At 25.6% G+C, this 22,934-nt stretch overlaps 1 long non-coding RNA gene across 8 annotated transcripts in view; it reads right to left on the minus strand.

Moving 5' to 3' along the window:
* Positions 1-22,934, minus strand: part of LOC147816853 (uncharacterized) — a 38,282-nt gene that overhangs the window by 12,782 nt on the left and 2,566 nt on the right. For 3 of the 8 annotated variants that reach the window (XR_015429264.1, XR_015429267.1, XR_015429262.1), the window contains 4 exons: positions 11,035-11,223; positions 6,623-6,832; positions 4,736-4,850; positions 2,619-2,791 (listed from right to left, as the gene is read on the minus strand). This is a non-coding gene — a long non-coding RNA (uncharacterized LOC147816853). Of the gene's footprint in view, positions 1-2,618; positions 2,792-4,735; positions 4,851-6,622; positions 6,833-9,709; positions 10,599-11,034; positions 11,224-19,300; positions 19,385-22,934 lie in introns of all 8 variants that reach the window. The other 5 variants (XR_015429258.1, XR_015429260.1, XR_015429261.1 and 2 more) reach the window with 3 other exon arrangements.

Raw genomic sequence — 22,934 nt, forward strand, 5'->3', positions numbered from 1 at the left:
AATATAATACAAAATTTTAAAATGAAAGAACAAGTTAAAATAATTTATCTTAACATGTTTAGATAACTTATGAATACATTTTGTTTTGTGTCCCACAGATAGTTTTGATTTAAAAACAAAATTCGTTAAAAAAATGATGAGCTGAAAAAAACCCATATTTTCTCATAACTTAAATGTATTTTTGTTTTCATAATTTTTATTTGAAGTTTGCTTAACAAATTTTTTTTCCCTTTTTGCACCAATAAAACTTATTTTGCTCCTTTAAAAAAAGGGAAAAAAACTTTCTACATAATGCAGAAGTTAGCAATTTCAGTTTTAGTTATTTGTTGATATTTGTTAACTGTAGAGTAAACTGTCGATTAACCACAGAATTGAGTGGCCCACAAAGTGTGGATCAGAAAATTAGTGCATAATACACAAAACATTTAAAAAAGACAAACAACATCAATTTCTTCTTAACATAAATAATAAATCATTAAAAGTTTACAGGTTGTAGGCACAAAATATACTAAAATTAAATAACTTTTCATTGAAATATCAATTAAAATATCTTCTATGTTATTTTAAAATGTTATTTATTAAAAAGAAAAAAGTTGATTATTTTCTTTGTGCGTTTTTAACGTATTTATGTGAGGAAACAGTAATTACATTTTTCAAAGTAAAAGCAATTTAAAACTGTAACTAAATTCTTGTTTTTTATGTTCTGTATTTTACTTACTTACATCATTTACTAGCATGGTTCACTGTAAGTTAAATATTCAAACAAATGTAACACAATTAAAAAATGTTACTGTGTGCAGTGTTCACATTCCTCTCTAAAATGTATTTAAGAGAAATAAAAAAAAAACTTTTTTTAAATTTTTCATCGAATAACAGTTTAAAAATCTATCAGTTATTTAAAATTTAACTAAAATTTACTGTAAACATAGAGAATAAGAACCTTAAGATAAATGTAAAACTTTACAGCTGTATAGGAAATTTTTTAATTTTCCCCCATCAAATATTGAAGTGTTGTTAATATAAAAAGAACATTCTTAGTGAAGAGAAAAATGAATAGCAAATCTAAAAACATTATTAGAGATCGATTCTGCAATGTTCTTATTTTAAGAATCTTGATAAAATTACTTACATAAAAAATTACAGTTCTATATTAACTAGTATATCATTTTCAAAAAAATATAAAATTTTTAAAAATACTGAAGAAAATTAAGCAAGTTGCTTGAGAAATATGGGCATATCTCATGCAGAAATAATTTATTTTGTACTCTTAATTATTTGAATCACAAAAATTATTAATTAAGTTTTTATAATGAGAGTGGAATGTATATATTCAATTGTATAAAATCTTGCTTTATAATAGATATTTTTCAAACTTTTGAGTGAATTCCATATAACAAAGTTCCAGAAAGTAAATTCCAGAGACAAAGTTTTTTTTTTAAAACATGGAATTATGCAATACAGTAAAAGCTTTAAAGAGTATGGCAAATAAAGAGAAATCTGCTATTACGACAATTTTTTAAGTAATCGTCAAAATAGTGATATTAAAAGCACAAGAATTATATATTTATAAGGAGTTAAAAATGTCTAGCATTCAATTATTGTGAAAAAAAGCTTTATCGATACAAAAAAGTGAAAAATTAATATCGATTCACCTTATTAAATTTCACCTTATTTAAATTATAATTAAAATTTTATATATATATATATATATATATATATATATATATATATATATATATATATATATATATATATATATATATATATATATATACTTAAAAAAATCATTAATTTTTAAATGCCATTCAGAAGTTATTTTCGCTAATTGTCTAATATTTATGCAACCATCTACTAAGAGCAACAAAAAATAATAATGATGTATAAAAAATAACAATGACAAGCTTTGTTTACATAAATGTGTGTAACAGTTAAGGTTAGCATAAGAAGGAGAAAAAAAAAGAGCCTAACACTGGGGAGCTATATTCTCTTGTGCGTAATGTGTTCATTCATTTGATCATTTCTCATCAAATTTATTTGTAGAGATAAACGCAGAATTTATGAATTTAGTTATTTATCACAGAAGTTCAAGTTTATGACCAATTCTTTTCATTAAATAAAACTCCAAAAATCATAAAATTTAAACAATGTAATGAAATTAGTTTTAGGTAATAAGTTAATTGAATTTTCTTTAATAAATCAGTATCAATTCCAAAAATTATTTTAGCATAACATTATATACTTAGCCCTATATAATTTTCCTCAAAATAATACTATTTTCTTCAATATTTAAAAAGAAATTTGTTTATCTAACTTTATTAAACTCTGATTATAAAAATTCATTTTATCTATTATTTTGTAATCAATGAAAACTCAAGGTATCCGACAGTAACAGCTGTAAAAAATTTCTAGTAGAAGGAGTTGTACTTAATGATACTAATGGGTAAAATAATGGATAATTTAATAAGGGATAAAATATGTTAGTAAGAGCAAAATGAAAAATTCATGAAATAAGCCCACATATTATTAGAAACTGTTTACGAATTTAGAACAGAATAGAATAGTTAGTTTTAGTTTTAGAACAGAATAGTTTTAGTTTCAATTTTTTTTTTCTTTTTTACTTGTTATGATGAGCATCTTCATTGTCCTTTTTCCTCAGATCTCGGCAATCAACTCTGTTATCTTCTTCTGAAATGATTATACACTTCCTCTCATTGTTTCTGTCAGCAATTATTCAGTACTGACAATCCAGGTAATAAACCACTGGTTAATTGGTTCTGGCTCCAGCCCCAGTCTATAATATTTCAAAACATAAAACACAATTCAATTTAAAAACAAAACAAAATTATTTCTAAGTTCTTCATTTACATGCTATGGTTAGAATTATTGAAATGAAAACTAAGAATGAAAAAAAGAGACAATGATTAACTTAAAAATTAAACTTAACAACTTTATTGAAGAAAGAAAATAAGCATAACAGAGACGTCAATAGCACAGAGTTGTCTATATGCAGCATTGCAGATCAAAGACTGACTGAAATAGATAGTTCTACAGAAAAAATAGACAGCTAATAAAGAATTTTGGGACTTTTCCCTTAATATGTTAGATATCAAAAAAACAGGCTTAAGTGTTTTACCCTTATCACAGCCCCCACCCCACTTTGCACCACTGTCAGAGAATTAAACATATTTCATGTTCAACTTTGGAAGTTCTCTCATGAACTACTTTTCATTGTTTACTGTGATTGCAGCAGCGCCAATAATTTTCTTCATGTATATAGTTTATTTATTTTATTAATTTTTATTTAATAAAAGTATAATAAAAACGAAACAGTCTGATTCATATTATATACAACACACATAATTTTTAACTTAATTTGCTAACAGGAATGAAATGGAGATTATTGGCTAAAAAGTAAAATTGGAAGGTTTGGTACCATTAAAGCTCACTTAGTATCAGAAACTCTAGGACAACTGGTTCCAAGGCAATTCAAACAATCACACAATTAACTTATTATTTTAACTGTGTCAACATTGGAATGGATAAAACAAAACTGAATGAGTTTCTTATATACATAACTTTCATTAATTTAAAAATTTCTTTCTTTTTTAGTACATATTTTATTATGTTTAATCCATTTTTCATTAATAAATATTTCAGATAAAAATACTTTTTTTGAAAAAATAGTATAAAATAATAACTTTTTAAATAATGTATAAATTTTTACACTTAAAATAATACAAAATGCAGCAAATATTTTTTTCATTACACATGCTTTTAATCCATAACTAATAAACAGAGAGAAATCAACATGCTATTTACATGGATGTGTTTTTTTAAAGTTAATTAATTGCATTCCAGAAAAGTTCATTAGTTTTCCTTTTTTTAATTATATTATCATTGAAAAAGTGACTGAGTGCTTTGAAACATTTCGAAAATGCATTTTTGAAATTACAAAATATTTACAATTATGAATTTAGATATTTTTTTGCCAATAGTGATATATCTAAATATCTTCAATGAAATTGAAGATATATAGAGATTATGATATATAGATTTGTTTAAAAATGTTTCTTGTGTTTTGAAAAGTCAATTTATATTTTTTCACACAAAATACCTATATATAAGTATAATTTGAGGAGTTTACTTCTGCAGGTTTTATCACTTTTTTTACAAAATTGAAAGAAAAAAAATATTTTTCATAAGGGACAATATATGAAATAAAAGGAAACATTTTGGAGTAACTAGGAGCTTTTCCTTGTTATTTCAAAGTAAACCAAAAATGAGTTTAAATTTCAGACAACATTAAAATTCTAACAGCACTAATATTTTATATACACTACATACATGCAGACAATTTTCTCTTTGATAGAAGAAACAAAAAATTTGCTCAGTCTAATAAAGAGGTATTTTAAATCTGTTGCTTCAAAAATGTATCTGAATGCTTGATTAAATAAAAATCACATTTAAAACATTTACTAAAACTCAACTGAATGAAAATGTTATGTAGAATTTGTAGTAATATTTAAAATTAAAAAAAAAATTCAAACATTTTTTGACATTGTTAAAAAAAATAATTCAAAAGTTTGTAAGACTTGAACATTTTCTATGAGCATAAAAGATTTCCCCAAAAGTTAGGAACCTTCCAGTGTTTTCATGAAAGCTGGCAGCTATGCAGTTTATTTATTTATTTACCTAGAGTTATTACGAAACATACAATGACTATTACCATACTTACATACATGGATATCAGAATAGGATTTCTGTTTTTTTTACATTCAGCCATTCTTTAGCTGTTAGTGATGGAGTAGGTCTAGCAGTGTCAGGAACAAATCTTCTTGAAATTGCTCAGACTAATTAAAAATAAGTTTTGAATATAATTTATAAGTAAATATATAAAACCAGTTTTGATACTTAATGAATAAAATCAAGAAATACCATCAAGACAAGCGACAATTACTATAAGACATCATGACATGAATACATTGCCAGGCAAAAGGTAAAACAGTAACTAGAATCAAAAAAGGAATTCTCTGTTCTAAAGTAGAACTTAAGAGAATTTTCAAGGGTAGTTACGAAGTTAGTTGTAAATATGTTGATTACAATATCTTTTATTCTTTTGTGTTTATCATTTCCCACATGAATGAAAAAGGTAAAAATATTTTTTTTCATATGAAAAAAAAAGGAAATACTGTCAAACCTCATTAATGCAAATCACTTAGGATGAAATATCGCTTTACATGAAATATATGTTAGGTCCCGGGAGTCAGCAATAAATTATTATTGTGTTTTATATAATATTTAACATGAAAATTTCTTGCTGATTATCGCTTTACATGAAAGGTCACAACACAGATAAGAAGCATGTGCATAATGTGTGAATTATTCATTTTGAGGAATGCTATTTCTATTATCCACGTTTGTTAGGAGTAGCAGATGGGTAAATAAAGAAAATAGTTAAATAAAGTTATTAAAATTTTTAAGCTTATTCTAATTTGCTTGGTACACAAGCGTAGTATACGATATGTATTAACAGTACATAATAAATTGTGTTCATAATATATCCAATAAGATAAAACCTGGTTAACATAAATAATCATGTTGTGTTAACAAGGTTCGAAAGGAAATTTCGAGGAAGGAAATTCAAATTCAGAGGAGGAAAGTTTTTTCGATACCAGTTTTTAAAATTATTACATGCTTTCTTTTAAGAAACAAAAGCATCCATAGTATTTAATGTGATATTTTACTAAAGGTATTTCAGCACTTCTAACGTCTAAGCACTAGAGCCTGTTGTACATCAATCCTTCATTTTCTTCACCTGACATTAATCGAATACTTAGAATCTCCATCTGTTTTAGATCTGGCTATCCTGTGGGTAACCATTGTTTCTTTTCACTGTTTTCCTAGTTAAGTAGTTGGGGAAATTTGTTTTAGTAAAGTGATCGACCTTGTGCTAAACCCCCAAAGTTATCTTCGTACAGTATCTTCCCTCTGACCTGGGTTACTCTGCCTAAGCTACCCTAAGATAACGTCTCAGTAACCCCCAAACATTTCATAGTGAAAATAAGGCCGAGAGACATGTAAAATTTCATTGATTTTATAATATGCGATAAATTAGACATCATATGCATATTTTTTAGTACAAATCTATTTTTAGATTTATGAATATACTTTTCCGAAAAGTGTAATAAAATGCCCTTTCGTTAAAAATCTGTAAATAAATTTTTCTATTTATTTTCATTTACATATTTTTAACCCAAATCATATTATGTACTAGTTAGAGAGATAAAAATAAAATATAAAGTAATAGATAGGAACATATCAATATATCAGCCCTTCCCAATTAACATCCTGGCAACTCAAAAATTCGTATAAACATCTGTAGAACTATTCTTTTCAGGTAGAAAGTGAAAGTTTTTCATTATATTCAAGAAAGTTTAATTTCCAGATAGTTAAGTTCTCAATAATAACTCAATAGTTATAAAGCAGACTATCCATAAAAGTTATTAGATTTTCAAGCTTCTTATAATTTTGAAATTGATATACTTTTATATGAATTTTATAAGGATATTGTATCATAAATAAAAATAAATAATTTACTTAATAGGACTTTTTAACAACTTACTTTTCTCGGCACAATCATATAAATCGTTTCACAGAGTGGTTTGACAGCATGCAGTTTGTAGAAACAAAATATTTCACATTGCAAAACATCCAGACCTCTTTCGGGCATGATTCAGAGGCCCCGCAGCGGGAAGCCTGTCAAAACTTGATATAAATAATGACACCAGGGTGGTTCGTTAACTATTTCGTAGTAACGTATGCTTCTGTCACCCTAAAATAATTAAAAAGAAAGACTTTGTTACGCAATTGAAAAACAATCAGTTTAAAAGTTATTTGTAACAAATTTATGTAAACAGATAAAATTTAATTTCATGCATAAAAATTATTAATGTATTGTTGCACTTATGCGAAATCAAATTTATACAACGCTATAATAAGTTTTCTTCTCATACATAACATGTTATGAATATTCGTTTTAGATTTAATTTAAATTAATAGCTTTATAGTGCATTATTGTTATTACAGAAAACCAAACTTTACTTCTTTTTTAAAATAAATGTTAAATGCCTTTATTTTCCTCATTTTTTCCCTTCAAGAAATGAGCTATTTTTTAAATACTTAAAATAAAAATAATTTTAATACTGTGTCAATATTTGTGGCATTCAATATTCTTCTAATTTATTTATAAAATGTAATTTTCAGTAATCTAAAGTTAGCTCGTAAGAAATAAATAAAATAAAATAAAAAATTCAAAAAAATAGCAAATAAGATGTATGTTTTTTAACTAAGAAATTTCAAAATAAAAAGGGAACTATTAATAGGAAATTTGAGAAACTTTACAATAAAAAGGAAATTTTAGAATTTTTTTTTTCTAATTCTTTAACAATTGTAGCAGGCTTTAAAATTTATCAAAATATTATGAACAAAACAGTAATTTAAGCACAGTTGCTAGAGAAAATAATTTTAACAAAATAATTTTACAAATCATAAATGAATTCATATTTCTAAAATATACTTAAAGACATAGTTAATTATATTATTTTAACTAAACACTTTTCAGAAATTAAATATTTTTAATTTATAATTGATAATTAATGAAGCTTTTTTAATGGTTCAATATACCGTATGACAAATATTAGGCACAGTCATTAAATGCAGCAACAGCTACTTCATAAAATTTATTTGATGAAACTTAAAAAGATTATCCACAGCTGTAAAGTCATTAAAATTTTTATGGCATATGGTCCATTTTTGGCCCATAACATATTATAGCTAAAACAAAGATTTTGATGGCATTTGCATTTTCGGATACTTATGCAATATTAGAGAAAGTCTTTTAATTAATGGAGCATATTATTAGTTTTTGGGAAGCAATTTTCTTTTTAGAGCAAATGTATATATATTTTTTAATTTTAGGGTTCTTTTTTTTCTTTAAATTTTGAAAGTACAACTCTTACTTTACACCTTCCACAGAATTTAACTCCAGTAGACTATTCTAGTTATAAATAACTTCAAAGAGCTTAAGTTAATTTACAGCTGATACAAAAGTACAGTCTATTTAAATAAAAATCTGAACCCTCTAAATCTAGCCTTTTGTAGAAGTTGATTTATGAACTATGTTTGACGGTACACATGTATCAAAACAAGTTTTCTTTCTTTAATCTTTTGTTATTTTAGATCTTCATATTAATTTCAAAGTTTAATGCAAATTACATCTAATTTTTTCAATTGTTTAAATACAATTGTATGTTATATGAAATTTCAGGAAAGAAACCATGTCTCAGATTAAAATTTTTATTTAATTACAAAGGATTTATTTATTTCATTTTAAGAGCATTTAAGGTATGTTTTTCATGAGCATTTTTTATTAGAGAATTACTTTTAGAAATAACAGAAATAATTTGGTCATTTTTCTGAACATTAAAAGGAAGTATGACACTGGATCAAAAAAAAAAAATATTTGAAACAAATCATGCTAGTATTAAACCAAGAAATGAGTCAAAATTAATCTAAGAAAAATTCAAGAAATTTTCTTTAACAAAATCATAACTCTTTACACCCTATGTTCAGATTTTGACAATTTTCTGTTTATCAGAAATTCTGCTATCATTATAATAAAAAATTATTATTTATAAACTGCTTACATACATTCCATACTTTCCCCCCAAAAAATGTTTACTATCTCAAGCGAAAAGGGAGTGGGAGTGAAAGACTATGCGAGGACTTACAATAATTGAGAAATATATACCAGAATCAAAGTCATATCCAAACAAGGGATAGGTGGAGGGCGATTTCATAACGTTAAAAACTTTGAGTGAGGACAGCAAAATAAAAAGGAGGGAAATATTGATGAAGATAATGAAGATTTTTTTCACCTAACTGTTTGACATGTTTCAAAGGTTACATTTTCTACAAAATTTTGAAACATTCCTTGTGGATGATTATAACCAAATGCGACAATTTAGTGTGATTGCCACAGATCTCTTATATCATACAATAAATTATAAATTTTATTAAACTTTGAATTAATACCATTATTGTTAACATTTTTAAATGATTTTACACGTTTAAAAATTTACACATTTTTTAATGTTTTAGAATGAATGATTTTAAAAATTACATGGGATTAAAAATGTATGCAAAGTTTCAAAAACCATTTTCCTGGCATGTCACTAGTGATCTTTTCAATAATTGCTGCTTTTCAATAGTGCATACATGTCTGCCTGATTTTTTATTTCTTAACTGCAAAAGATCTTTCTGAACATGGAATGATTGCCAAAATAATTTTTAAAAATAAGTTTTTCAGACAATTATTTGTCTACCAATAAAAAACTCTCACCCTGCAAGATTAAGAGTGTTTTTGGAAACTCTTTTACAAAGAAAAAGAAGAAAAAAAAGCTATAGCCTGGGTGCCTCAAACATGACAGTTAAAATTTTAAATACCACAAAATTTAAAAATCCATAGAAAAATTACCTAATCTGCAGTGCGCAAATCAATCAACAAAGCACCCTGAATAATATTTGATCTAATGATGGGATTTTCACGTTCTAGGACTCAATCTTAATGGTTTGGGTGGATGACCTCAAATATGGTAATTAATTTGTGCAAATGATATTTTGAGTCAAGAAATCAGACACAAAAACGTACTTTCTCTGAACAAACGCACCCTTTTCCTGATGAATTCGAATTGCTGACTGCCAAAATGAAGGAGAAATATGATGATAAAAGCTATCTGGGAAATATGATGATAAAAACTTGGATCCTTAATGTTAATTTTACTTTTTGCATATTTCTCCATATGACCAGAAATTTTTGTGCAAATTAAAAAAATTCTTGGACACAATTATAAAATCGGTTTAGACACAGATAATTCCATGCAAAAAATAAATTTTAGTGAGTATTTATTATTTTTTATTGTTTTACTTAATAGTAAAAAAACTCTTGTGTAAGGTATATAGTTATTTACATTATTTTAAAGAATGTAATCTTAAAGGGCAAAGTACAACAATTGAGTGATATCGGTCCAATGGTTTCTGAGAAATCATCTTTTGAAAACTTTGTATAGTTAAAATTCGATTTCTCAGGAACCATTGGACCAATTTCGCTCAAATATTGTAATTTGTAATGCAAAAATACATTCTTAAAAACGATGTAAAAAATTGTATGTCTTATTGTTAAAATTTTTTTCGATTATCATTAAATTAAATAACAAAAACTAATAAATACTCACTAAGTATTATTATTTAAATGGACTTATCTATTGCTAAAATTGTGAACTAAAAGTTGTTCTGTCCATGTTATATTTATTATGCAAAGTTATATTTTGCATGGAATCTTAATAAAAAAAAATTTATAATTATAAGCAAAAACTTTTCAATTCGCTTAAAAAGTTCTCAGACTGAAGGTGAAATACACAAATGGTAAAATTAACATTAAGGGGTTCAAACTTTGGACGTGTCTCTTGATTAGACTATTGGGACTATATTTTCCAGAATGCCGCTAGATCCTATATTCTAGATTTCTGAAATTCAAAACCCTAAAAAAAAAAAATGTTTATTCAGAGAAAATACATTTACGCGTGTGACTTAAAATATTGTCTGCACTAATTAATCCGCATATTTGAGGTCACCCTCTTGAACCATTAAGAGTGAGTCCTAAAAGGTGAAGATCCGATCATATTAAATCAAAAGCTATTCAGGGTTGTCCTTTTATTTTGCACACTATACATAAAGAAATTTAGTTAAAATCTTTCATGTAAAAATTAACTAAAAGGAGTCATAAAATAAGGAAGAAGATAAAAAGTTTGCTACAACTTCAAAGAGAAAGAGTTTGCTTTTCATCTCTACAAAAGTTAAGGATTAATATCTCATAAAATGTATAAATTAATTTAGTGTAAATAATTTAGTTGAATTCTGAATAGATAATTGTTGGCTGACCACCAAAAATTCAAGAAATTAATTGTTTAAGCTCACTCAGTGGCACGATAGCCCATAGAGGGCCAAGGCCTACTGAGCCCATCTCAGTTTTCTTGACCTTGGACTCTGGGGCGCAGGAGCAGATGTTCCGGTCAGGTGGTCAGCCGAACGCCGAACACCCAGTGTTTAGTTCCCAAGCACGCTTGGTACTCATTTATCGACCCACTGAAGGATCGAGCCCAGGACCTGTGACATAAGGAATAAGGTTGACATAAGAAAAGGTACTATGATTATGCATACCTTTTGTATAGCAATGAAATAACATCAAAAATGTTTTTTTTTTTAAATTTTTTTTTCAAAATTGGAAATAGCATATAAAATAAATATAGGATTTTTTTTTAGTTTTCTTTTTATACTTTTTATAGTGCGCAGCTTAGCAGTAAAAAATCAAAGACTGTATGTAATATAAGCAGAAAAATTTATTGAAATAAGGAAAGTAAAATTTTCTGCATTACTTCGGTCAAATATCAATAAATTAAAGGTCATAACAACTTTTTATTTTCTAGACAAATTAAATTTAAAAATTTTTTTAAAAGAAAATTATTTTTAAGAAAACTAACATTAAGATATGTTATCTGTGATTTTAATTTATATGTGGTAATAAAGAGTTATTGAATTTTACTTTCCGTGACCTTTAATCATAAATTTTATCCATTACTTCTATTATTTTACTTGTTAAGTTCGCAGAATTGTCGTGTACTTTATTTAAGTTCATTTATGTTTTATTTTTAATTCCAGCTTACTTTTATTCTTATTTTTTTTTAAGTTTATTTAAGCTCTTATTTTAAGTTTTTTTTTTCGCAGTAGAAGTTTAGACTTTAATAGAATTGCAGAAAATATAGTGACAAATCTTTTCTACATTTCGCATTTCTCTAACTTCTGCAATACACTTTTAGTACTATACGCCCATTTTTTCAGATCACCTTTCACAGTATTTTTGACCATGAACAGAAAAGAAATCGTACCCTTTAGATGAAACTGTATGATAACTCGTATGGAAACTAGTATGATAACTAGTATGATAAGAATTGTCTAGATTATATTTACATCACAATAAGGGTTTGTTTATCGCTTTGCGTACCCCCATTTCAAATTAAACTTCTGAAAACTATTTTAATAACTTAACAAAAACATCATGTAATCATCTACTTTAGATTTCAGACAATCAATCGATGTATATTTTAGTACGAATGTCAGTACTGTAATACTTACATTGGTTGTTTCCGCCCATCTGGATTAAACAACTTTTAAATTCATGAAATATTAGGGAGATCTGAAAGTAATGTCATTTCGATGCACTTGATATTTGTTACCAAGATTTTATTTTTAATCAAAAATGTATTCACCCTCGTTATCAACAACCCTTCAATTCCGGATTGTAAAAAAAGGGATTTTTAAGACTATCGAATATTCAATGTGCCGAAGCGTCATTACTTTCCAGGTTTCCTGGATATTTACAAACATGATAATTACAACACAACTCGAGCTTACACCCTTGAGTTTACACACACTTTTATTTGGATTTCGAATGATATTATAGAAAAAATTGTACTTTGAATCAAATTAATGATGAATTTAAATAAAAATAAAACATCTTTTTGAAAGAAAAAAAATCTTGTTTGCAATTAAAGTATATAAAATGTGCAATGATTTTAATATTTTATTTTAGTTACTGGAATTTTCACAACGATTACTTAAATATTTTAAATATAATCAGTTATACTTTTAAAAAAAATCGTTTTCGTTAAAATGTATGTATATTTAAAATGTATTTGAGTGGAATAAAATATTTACATTTATTTTGTGGACTTGAAAAAAATATTTAGTTTATCATAACTCACTTAGTTATTTGGAGTTTTAACAGCTTGTACATTTTTTTATTATTATTTATTAAGGAAATTTGAGTTTATTATTGAACTTATTTATCATTATTGAAATATGCTGCATTTATATATTCACATGTATGAGAAATGTATTTACTAATGAAAAGAATTTCGATTTTTTCTCTATCTATGAAAATGCTTTAATATCATTAAACTAAAGTACAAATAAAACTAGTGTTTTGAGTGATGGGATTTTTAGAAAAATGCCGAGAAAGTCTTTAACATTACAGAAAGAGGAGAGTGTTTTAAGAGTTAACTTCATTTGCCAGATAAAATTTTTTTAACTGATTTAAATAAGTAGATAAATTATTAGTTTTAACTAATTTAATAATTAATTATAAATTAGTATTTAACTAATTTTAATAAATTAGTTAAATACTATGGAAAATTAGTAATATTAAAAATTCATTAATTAGTTCATTAAATATTGCATTTGTTTAGACAAGAAATAATTTCCTGCAATTTACTCTAAAATGAAAAATACTTTTTCGAAAATTAATTGAAATTTAAAAATACGAAACGATTTTATTTATTCAAAGATTTAGTATAATAAATTAAGCAATAAATATTTTTTTTTAAAAAATTCAATATTTCGAAAGTGTTGGAGAAAATAAAAATGTTATCTGTTTTTTAAAGGTAAACTTTTGGTTTGATTGTGGTTCAAACATGACATAGATATAAAGGCAGAAAGATCAATCACTCGACCAAACGGACGTCACGGTGAACGTTGACATCACTGGTCTAGTAACTAGTTTGTACTCTATATCCACGCCCTCTAGTGAACTGCGGTGCTTGTTTATTGCAGCTGTACATAATTTGTTCTTTTTTTATTTGATTTTTATAAGTTGTAATGATTAATAATAATTGATAACATTCAGTCTCTTTACCAGAAAAATCTGAAATTCGCAAATTTTATGACACATTTCTTTCCCAGATTTTTTTAAAGATTTATAATTCGTAAATTTTAAACTTAAAAAGAAAAAAAAAAAAACAAAGAAAAAAAAAACTAATATGTTATTAAAATTTAATTCTTTATATTATTCTGAAATTCAAATATTTCAACTAAAATAAAACACAATTAATCTATTTACAAAAAATTAATAAATATATAAAATAAAGAACATTTTAGTAAACATTCCAAGCTAGTCAAAACATTAAATTTCATATAATGCACAAGAAATTGGAAAATGATAATAATTGCTGAGATATAGTCTCATTATTGTCTGTTAGCATACAATTAGTTTGCTAGTAAAACGTTTTCTTGGTTTTCATTTGTGTGTAATGGAAATTCTAATTATTTTCATTCAAAAAGTCTTTCAAAATATGATTTTACTCCTCTATTTCAATTACAAGGTACTTTAATATCTGGGTCCAGTTAAAAGTTAAAAATGTAAGAAAAGTGTTTCTCAACATCCACTAAGATGACAAATTGTCTGTCAAGGATGATAAAAAATTTAATGGTTAAAAAAATAATTCATTGCGATAATGAACATTTAGCTGTAATGTTATTATTGTTCAGTAATCTGAGAATTTTTCGTGGTTTTCCTTTGCATTTAACGCAACATTTGATTTGTCTAAATTTTACTTTAATTTTGAATAATATATAGGTTACTACAAAAGCTTTTATAAACATGATTTTACTCTGATATTTAAATTGCAAGTTACTTTGATTTCTGGGTCGTGTTAAAAGTTAGAAATATAAGAAAAGTATTTCACAACATCCACTAAGATGACAAATTGTCTGTCAAGGATGATAAAAAAATTAATGGTTAAAAAAATAATTCATTGCAATAATGAACATTTAGCTGTAATCTTATTATTTTTCAGTTATCTAAAAGAATTTTTCGTGGTTTTCCTTTGCATTTAACACAACATTTGATTACTTTAATTTGAACTTAATCTTGGTTAAAATAAATTATTTTAACAACTTTTATAAACATTGTTTTACGCCGATATTTAAATTGCTACTTTGATTTTTGGAATGAGTTTAAAATTACAAAAAATATGAAGAGCATCTCGCTAATCATCGAAATAATTGACTGTCTGTCAAAGACGTTTAAAAAAATGATTTATTATATAAAAAAAATTCATTTCGATTACTGAGCATTTAGCTGGAACTCTTTAAGCGTCAAGCAATCTGAATGATATTTTCGTGGTTTTCCTTTACGTGTAAAGCAAAATATGCTAGTTTTCTTTAAAAAAAAAAAAACATTCATAAAGGCAGCAATGTTTAAATATTTACATAAATTTTGAGTTATTTTATCTTTATTCCTTGTTAAATCAAGACAAGCATTTGCTTGTGGGCCATTAATTAGCAAGGTAGATAGTCTTACGTGGACATTAAGAAATGAATTGGGAGATTTTGATAGGGATATATATATATATATATAATAATGCTTTGAATAATTATTCGTGCAAAGGCATTAATAAAGATCGGAAATTGAAAGATACAATCGAATTCATAATAAATGCTACAAATAATTATTTTCATGAAAAAGATTTTTATTTTTAATTCTCAGCGGAAAATTAAAAAAATTAAGGTTGCATGGCTTATATTTTGTTTAAAAAAATGTGTCATTAATGTGCATTTTTAATTATAACGATTTTAAAACAATAATAGTAAACTTATAAAATTCAAAGTGTTTTAGTTTTGAATTAGTTCAGTTAAATCAAATTTTTAAATATAAAAAAATGCTAATATAAGCATCTATACTTCAGTTATAATAGAACCAGACGCTTTAAACTAATAACTATGGTTGAATAAGCAAATATCCTTCCATCGGTTTTAATTAACCCAAGTTCTGAAAACCGAAACTAAACAAAACCGAAACTATAGTATATAATTGCTCGTGAATCATCTGAATGATCTCTGGTTTTAAAACTTCAATAAACAAACAAATAAATTATGAGTAATGAATAGACATCTTTAAGCAATATACAAAATAATATACTGGTTTACGGAAATGAAAAAATTTTAGAATTTAAATTAAATTGCTTTTTAATGATCAACATCGATTACGCGCAATGCTAAGGTACGGCGGGGATGTCAGAAAATAATCCCTGGGACGACGCGAACGCCACTTTTTGTGCGTAAAACCGGTCTGTCAAAAGCGTGTTGCTTTTCTAAAACCCCCCGGGAAAAGATAAATGTCCTTATCCCCTATATTAGTCCCTGAAACATGAAAAAGAACGCAAACTATTCACGTTTATTCAAACAGAAATATTCTAGCACAACAGTGAGTGATTTATGATGACAGCTTATACGCCTCTCAATTTGTGAGCAGTAGGAGGTTGAGGGGGAAGGAAATATTCTAGTTCAGAAAAAGACGTGATCGCCGCTCCAGAGCAAGAACGTGAACCCGTGCATACACGGGCAAGCCGCTTCTAGCATAGAAATCATGCACGTGTTATAACGGGCTTTATGCCAGGAGGGTGAATAAAGTTATAGAAAAATGTAGATATTTTAAGTTCAATGTGAGCTTTTGCAGCTATCTTGAATTTACAGAAGAGGTTAGAGTGGTACAAAACTTAAACTATGCTATCTAGACAGGGAGGTGTTGCTTCTGATGAATTTGTTCATGTCAATAGAACCAAAAGTTCAATACTTAATGTGATTTAATGGAAGAAAAAAAAACAATACAAATTTAGACCAATAAATATTTAAGCATCTGACACTACTGCCTGGGCAAGAGAGGCAATGTTTTGTAAGTTTCCTTTATTCTATTTCCTGATATTTCAAAATCAATAAAACTCAGAGTTAATGCCTCATATCAAACAGGTAAAATTCAAACATATATAGCTAACAATTCAGATTATTCTCATCAAGAACCATATAACAGTATCAGTAGAATAAATAGAAATAATCATTCAAATGGTAACCAAAAACCAAACACAAATTTAAAAAAAAAACTGAAAGGCAAAGTAAAAAAAAAAATCAATTCAGCATCTTCAATCTCATGTTTATCCCAAACAAAACTATTTAAGACAATAAAACAAAAGCTTACAAGAAAGCAATGAAGCTAATCAAGTTTGTTATGGGGATTGATGGACTGAAAGAAAATATTAGTGAGGAAACTATGTTTCGTGCCTCTTATGGAAATCAAGGCATTTGAGTTTGGATAAGCATTTATACAACAGTATGGAATTGCATGAGAACAAATGAAGATGATCTTATTTTCCAACTGGCAACTAGCCTCACATTATACATTAAAATATTTTAAGATCTTTCTTAACACAAAATTCAAAATTACAATACCACCGTAGCCAGTTATTACCAATTTCCCAGATCTTTCCCAAATTTATGGATATTAAAGAAAAACTAAAAGAAGTTGCTCTAATAAAAAAAGTTGAACTAGTAAAAAGCAATATGACCAGGGTTCGCCAAGTAAGTCCACTTTGAAAAAACCCGCCAAGGTTTTATTGGGTGGGCCCACCTTGAAAAAACCCATTTGGTGGGCTTTTTCACAAATTGTTTTTTTAAAATTTGGTTGAAAAAGAATTATCTCCTGACACTATCATTGGACACTGCTTGGAAGTTAACAAATATTTTAGAAATGTACATCAAGCACATGGATGGGCAAGTGAAAAAAAACTGCTTGATGCTCCTTTTACCAAATGATACTAGGTGGGGTTCATATTGTGACTGCGTAAAAACTTTTGCCAACAATTATCATAAATATCAAGAGATTGCCCTTGAGCATCAAAATGAATCTAATAATAATATGTCAAAAATATTAAATAATGTTGGGCTTAACCAATAAACTATCAATTTGGAAAAACAGATATCAATTGTTTCTGAAGCTTTAAAAAAGCTTCAATCAGAAAACATTTCAATTTCAGAAGCTGTTATGAATTAAATTACTATCATGTGATGGAGTGGAACCCCATAAACATTTCGCAAAAAGATTCCATCAGGCTGTTCAGTCACCTCATTTGTTAGCAGAAAACTGTCTTTCTGAGCATCATCCAGAATTTCAGCCAGGTGTTATGGCATTCAAAATTACGAATCCTGAATACTTTCCAAAATCAATGAAGTTTATCACCATTAAGAAAACAGTTAAAAATTAAAATATTACTTTTAAGATTTTTTAAATATTATTTTTAAGATTTTATTTGAATATAATTTATTTCGTTTCTTTTAATCATGTTTAAAAATATTGAAAACAAATGAAAAACATTTTCTATTAGGTGATATATTAAACAACAATTAACAAATTCAAAGTTTTATTTTTTGGTTTTAAAAAAAATAAGTTTTTTAAATATGCTTTTTTGTAATTTTGAGATTAATTTGTTTTTTGAAATTATAAAGTTGAAATTTATCTAAAAATGCAGTCTTTTTTCTAAGGTTAAATATTTGAAAAATGGGACAAGTAACTGATACTCTTTATAATTATACGTAATTTTAATTTCACTTTCTATTAATCGCATTATAAAAACATGGAAGACCGTTAAAGATTTATTCCAGTTTAATTTTATTAAAGTAAAAGTCAGATGAAACTTTAGTTTTTACTGATTATAAATTTGTAATAAGTAATAGATATATACACATAAGCAACAAACGAAAACAAAAAGATTAATAAACTTGTTCCTTTTATATTACTGTTGCATTTATATTTTATAGTGCTTCAGTTAAAAATTGTGAAATGTTATGTATTTAAGAATAAAGATTCAAACATGTATTAGTAATAGTGCATTCTTTAAACTTATTTTAATTTTAATATATATATTTAATATATATATTTTATATAAACTTTTTTTGATTTATTTCTATTTTTAAGCTCATACATCACTATTTAATAAATAAAAATATTTTCACAGTAAGTAGTTTATAGGCACTAAATGAAAAAACCCAATTTTCCCCGAGTTTTTTCAAATAAAACCCAATTTTCCCAGGGTTTTTTCAATAAAACCCTGTGAAAAAACTAATTTTTTAATTATTTTATTACACAAATTAGTTTTAAAGTTGCAGAAAAAAATAACTTTAAATTTAAAAGCTTTTCTTTTATCAAAGACACCAATTTTAATAAAACTGTTAACAATATCAATTTTAAAATCTAAATATTCAACATTAAAGCAATTCTCATTAGTTTTCTTCAAGACCAAATCTCCAGGATAAATACTATAAATAAAATTATAATTATCACAATTAAACAAAATCAAATCATCAATATATCTAAAAGCTTTAAATTCATTATGCTCAAGAAATTTAGATTAAAAAAATGCAAAAAATATTGACAAAAGCCCCAGAAAAGGAATTACCTTGTGGAATTCGAATAATTTGTTTATAAAAATCTAAACCCTTAAAAAGAACATTCTCAAAAAGATTAAACTTACATAAATCCAACCAATTAGACTTATCAATTTTCTCATTAAATAAATACCTATCATAAATGCCGTCACAAATCTCAATAATCCTTCCATGTGGTATACTTGTATACAAATTTTTGAAATCAAAAGTATTAATGCTGGAAAAATATCATTATTATTAATAAAATCCAAAACTTCAACATTAAATTTAAATAAATTTAAAAATATAAAAAAATTTAAAATGTTTAAAAAGTGTAGAAATAAAAAATGTAAAACTTGTCCTTTGGCTGATAGTTCTCAGATTGACAGCCATTCTAAGGTATTTTTTTGTAAAAGTTTTAATATTATTTATTTAATTCAGTGCAATTGTTGTAATTTGTGTTATGTTGGTCAGAAGGTCTTGAATTTCATAAACGGATTAATTCCCACAGGTCTGCTATAAATACTTTTAATAATAGTAATTGTTTCACTGATTATGAAATTTTACATTATCAATTTCATGATTTTGTAAATGTTACTCTTTTTATTTTAGATTTTATGGAACATTTAGATAATAGACTTGATTTAGAAAACATTTACATTGGTAGAAAACATTACTACATTACATTTTAGTTCATTTCCTAGCGGTACTTATATAGGTTATGATTTATCTAGGAAAATTAAAAATCTTAAGGATAAATTTATTGTTACTGTTGTGGATAAAGCTTCAAATAATTTTTGTATTATGTGTAAATAATTTTTTAAAAAATTGATTTTTGGAGAATATAATACAAATAATACTTATTTAAAATTAAAAGAAGATAAAAAAGTTATTGAAAAACGAATTATTGCATTGAGTAAAAAATTAAAATTGAGGTTAAAGAGGATTACATTTCCATATTTATTTCCAATTGTAAATTTCATAAAAATCCGATTAAATTTAGATTTATAGCGTGTGGTACTAATAGTTATAATTCTGATATTAGTAAAAGGTTTTTTAGTTTTCCAAAAATTATTTTGCTTAAAATTAAAAAATAGAAAAATATTGTTATAAAAAGTAATGTTGAAGTTTTGGATTTTATTAATAATAATAATATTTCGAGCCTTAATACTTTTGATTTCGAAAATTTGTATACAAGTATACCACATGGAAGGATTATTGAGATTTGTGACGGCATTTATGATAGGTATTTATTTAATGAGAAAATTACATTTTAATGGTTTAGATTTTTATAAACAAATTATTGGAATTCCACAAGGTAATTCCTTTTCTGGGGCTTTTGCCAATATTTTTTTACATTTTTTTAATCTAAATTTCTTGACCATAATGAATTTAAAGTTTTTAGATATATTGATGATTTGATTTTGTTTAATTGTGATAATTATAATTTTATTTATAGTACTTATCCTGGAGATTTGGTCTTGAAGAAAACTAATGAGAATTGCTTTAATGTTGAATATTTAGATTTTAAAATTGATATTGTTAACAGTTTTATTAAAAATGGTGTCTTTGATAAAATAAAAGTTTTTAAATTTAAAGTTATTTTTTCTGCAACTTTAAAACTAATTTGTGTAATAAAGTATTTAAAAATTTAGTTTTTTCACAATTGGTTACGATCAAAAATATTTGCAATAATGTTGAATGTTTTCGGGAAGCTGTGAATAAATTTTTAAATAATTTGAGTAATAATGATTTTCCTTTTAATTTTTGTAATGTTAATTTTTTAATTAAGAAAATGATTGAAGAATTCTAGGTTTTCATATTTTTTTCGTTCAACAGGGCGCAATTCAAGTCTTAACTGAGCAGCCCCAGTTAAGCATTCTATTAATTTGTTACGTATTTCTTTCTCTTGACTTCTTTCATTTTATTCTCCATCTGCCCATTGTAGTAGAGGGCATTGTTTTCTTTAGTTTTTAGTGTTTCCTTTTCATTCAGCTTGCTTGTGAAATCGATGTTTGACCTGGTTAAGTGAGTTTTTATTTTTCTGATGATTTTGTTCCAGTTTCTTTTCAAAATTTGTTATTTGTATTTCATGTTTTTTCCTGGACTTCTATACAAAACCATCGGGGCACTGAGGGAGTTCATTTAGGCATTTGCTTCTCCCTCAATTAGAAATGATTTTGTTTTATGGCGACCGGGGCCAGTACCCCCTGAAGACGTCGGCTTTGGTGGTCATATTTTTACTTTTATATCCTTCGTTTCCTTTATTGCTACTTTTTTTGAAATTTCTGCTGCCTTTTAACGCGTTTTTTTCAAACAAGTTTTATCTTTTTAGAATTAAAAATATTTGTGTTTTCTTTTAGTAATGTAAAAATAAAATTACAATTATTAAAAATTTTACATATATATATTTTTTACATAAGAAATCTATTACACAATAATACTCAAAAATAAAATAAAAACAAATATAAAATTTTTGTATCGAAATAAATTTCATTCTATGACTTTATAATTGAAATAGTTATTTGATTTCAAATAAAATTTTAAGTAACAATACACAAATTTTATTTCGATTTGTTTTATCAATTTGCCTTTAAATGTTGAAAAGAATATGTAAAATATTTAGTACATAAAATTTTAGTCGGCAAAGTAGATTATTAGATTTGTTCAAGATAATTGTTGGTTTAATAATTTTTAAATTGTACAGTTGAGCGTTCATTTTTTCACAGTTAAAATATATTAAAAATCCCTTAAGAACAACAATGCAACACGGAAGACTAGATATGTACTAGTTGTGTATAGAAGTTGATTTATTGCGACATATTAACTTCCAAGATATTACCAAAGACTTTGCGACAAAAAATAGAAGGAAAATTTAGATATACATAGTGTAAACCAAAATAAATACTTTACCTGACACTTTTACATTTTTTTACGAAATATTTTTTCTAACGTTAGATAATGCCATGCATAATCTCTATAATGTTTCATTAGATTTTTTCCATATAAGTATTAGTATTAATTTATGACTTCAAAACATAGTTCCCCACTTTATTTTATACAAAGAATTTCGGAATATATATCATCAGTTAGCTATTATAGAACACACTGTGTGAATCTAAATAGTTTTAAGTGCCAGTGTGTTTATTTTTTAAAAAGTTTCTTAATTTCATTTTGAATGGAAAATGTTTTCACAAAACTTGTAATTAGCAATTATGAATAATTTTTTTACATTATTTTAATTTTTTTGTTTTAATTTAAATAAATATTTTCTTTTATAAAATCTTGTTTTTATATTTTGAATTAACTTGCAATTTAATAGTGAACATATATTTAATTGCAAGATAGGGGCACCAAATTATTTTTAGTGCTTAGGGCCTCAAAAGGTCTTAATCGGGCCCTGAAAATAAGTAAAGTTGAATTCTCAATGAAGTATAAAATTTAAAATAGTACCTATAATTAAAATAAAATGTAAAAAGAAGAAAAAAAACATTTTGGAAGTTATACTAAGATGGAATTTTCAGTCAAGTCAAAAAATATAATAATTTATCCATCATGTCCAAATTGAACAATTAATTATGAATTTAAGAAATTATGAAGCTAAAAGAGATTTATGAATGTGAAAAATCAGTCTCAATTATAAGTGAATTAAAGTTAAAGCAATAAGTTCCAACTAACTGAATGAATCAATTCAATTTGATGCATTTTGCAGTAATTGTTAATATTTAATATGTTTTACAAAAATTGAAAAAATACTAATTACGATAAACTAACACATTAATGAAAAA

This window comes from Parasteatoda tepidariorum, chromosome 1 (genome assembly GCF_982258835.1).
Source record: "Parasteatoda tepidariorum strain Cologne lab strain chromosome 1, Ptep-v5.0, whole genome shotgun sequence".
NCBI lineage: Eukaryota > Metazoa > Arthropoda > Arachnida > Araneae > Theridiidae > Parasteatoda > Parasteatoda tepidariorum.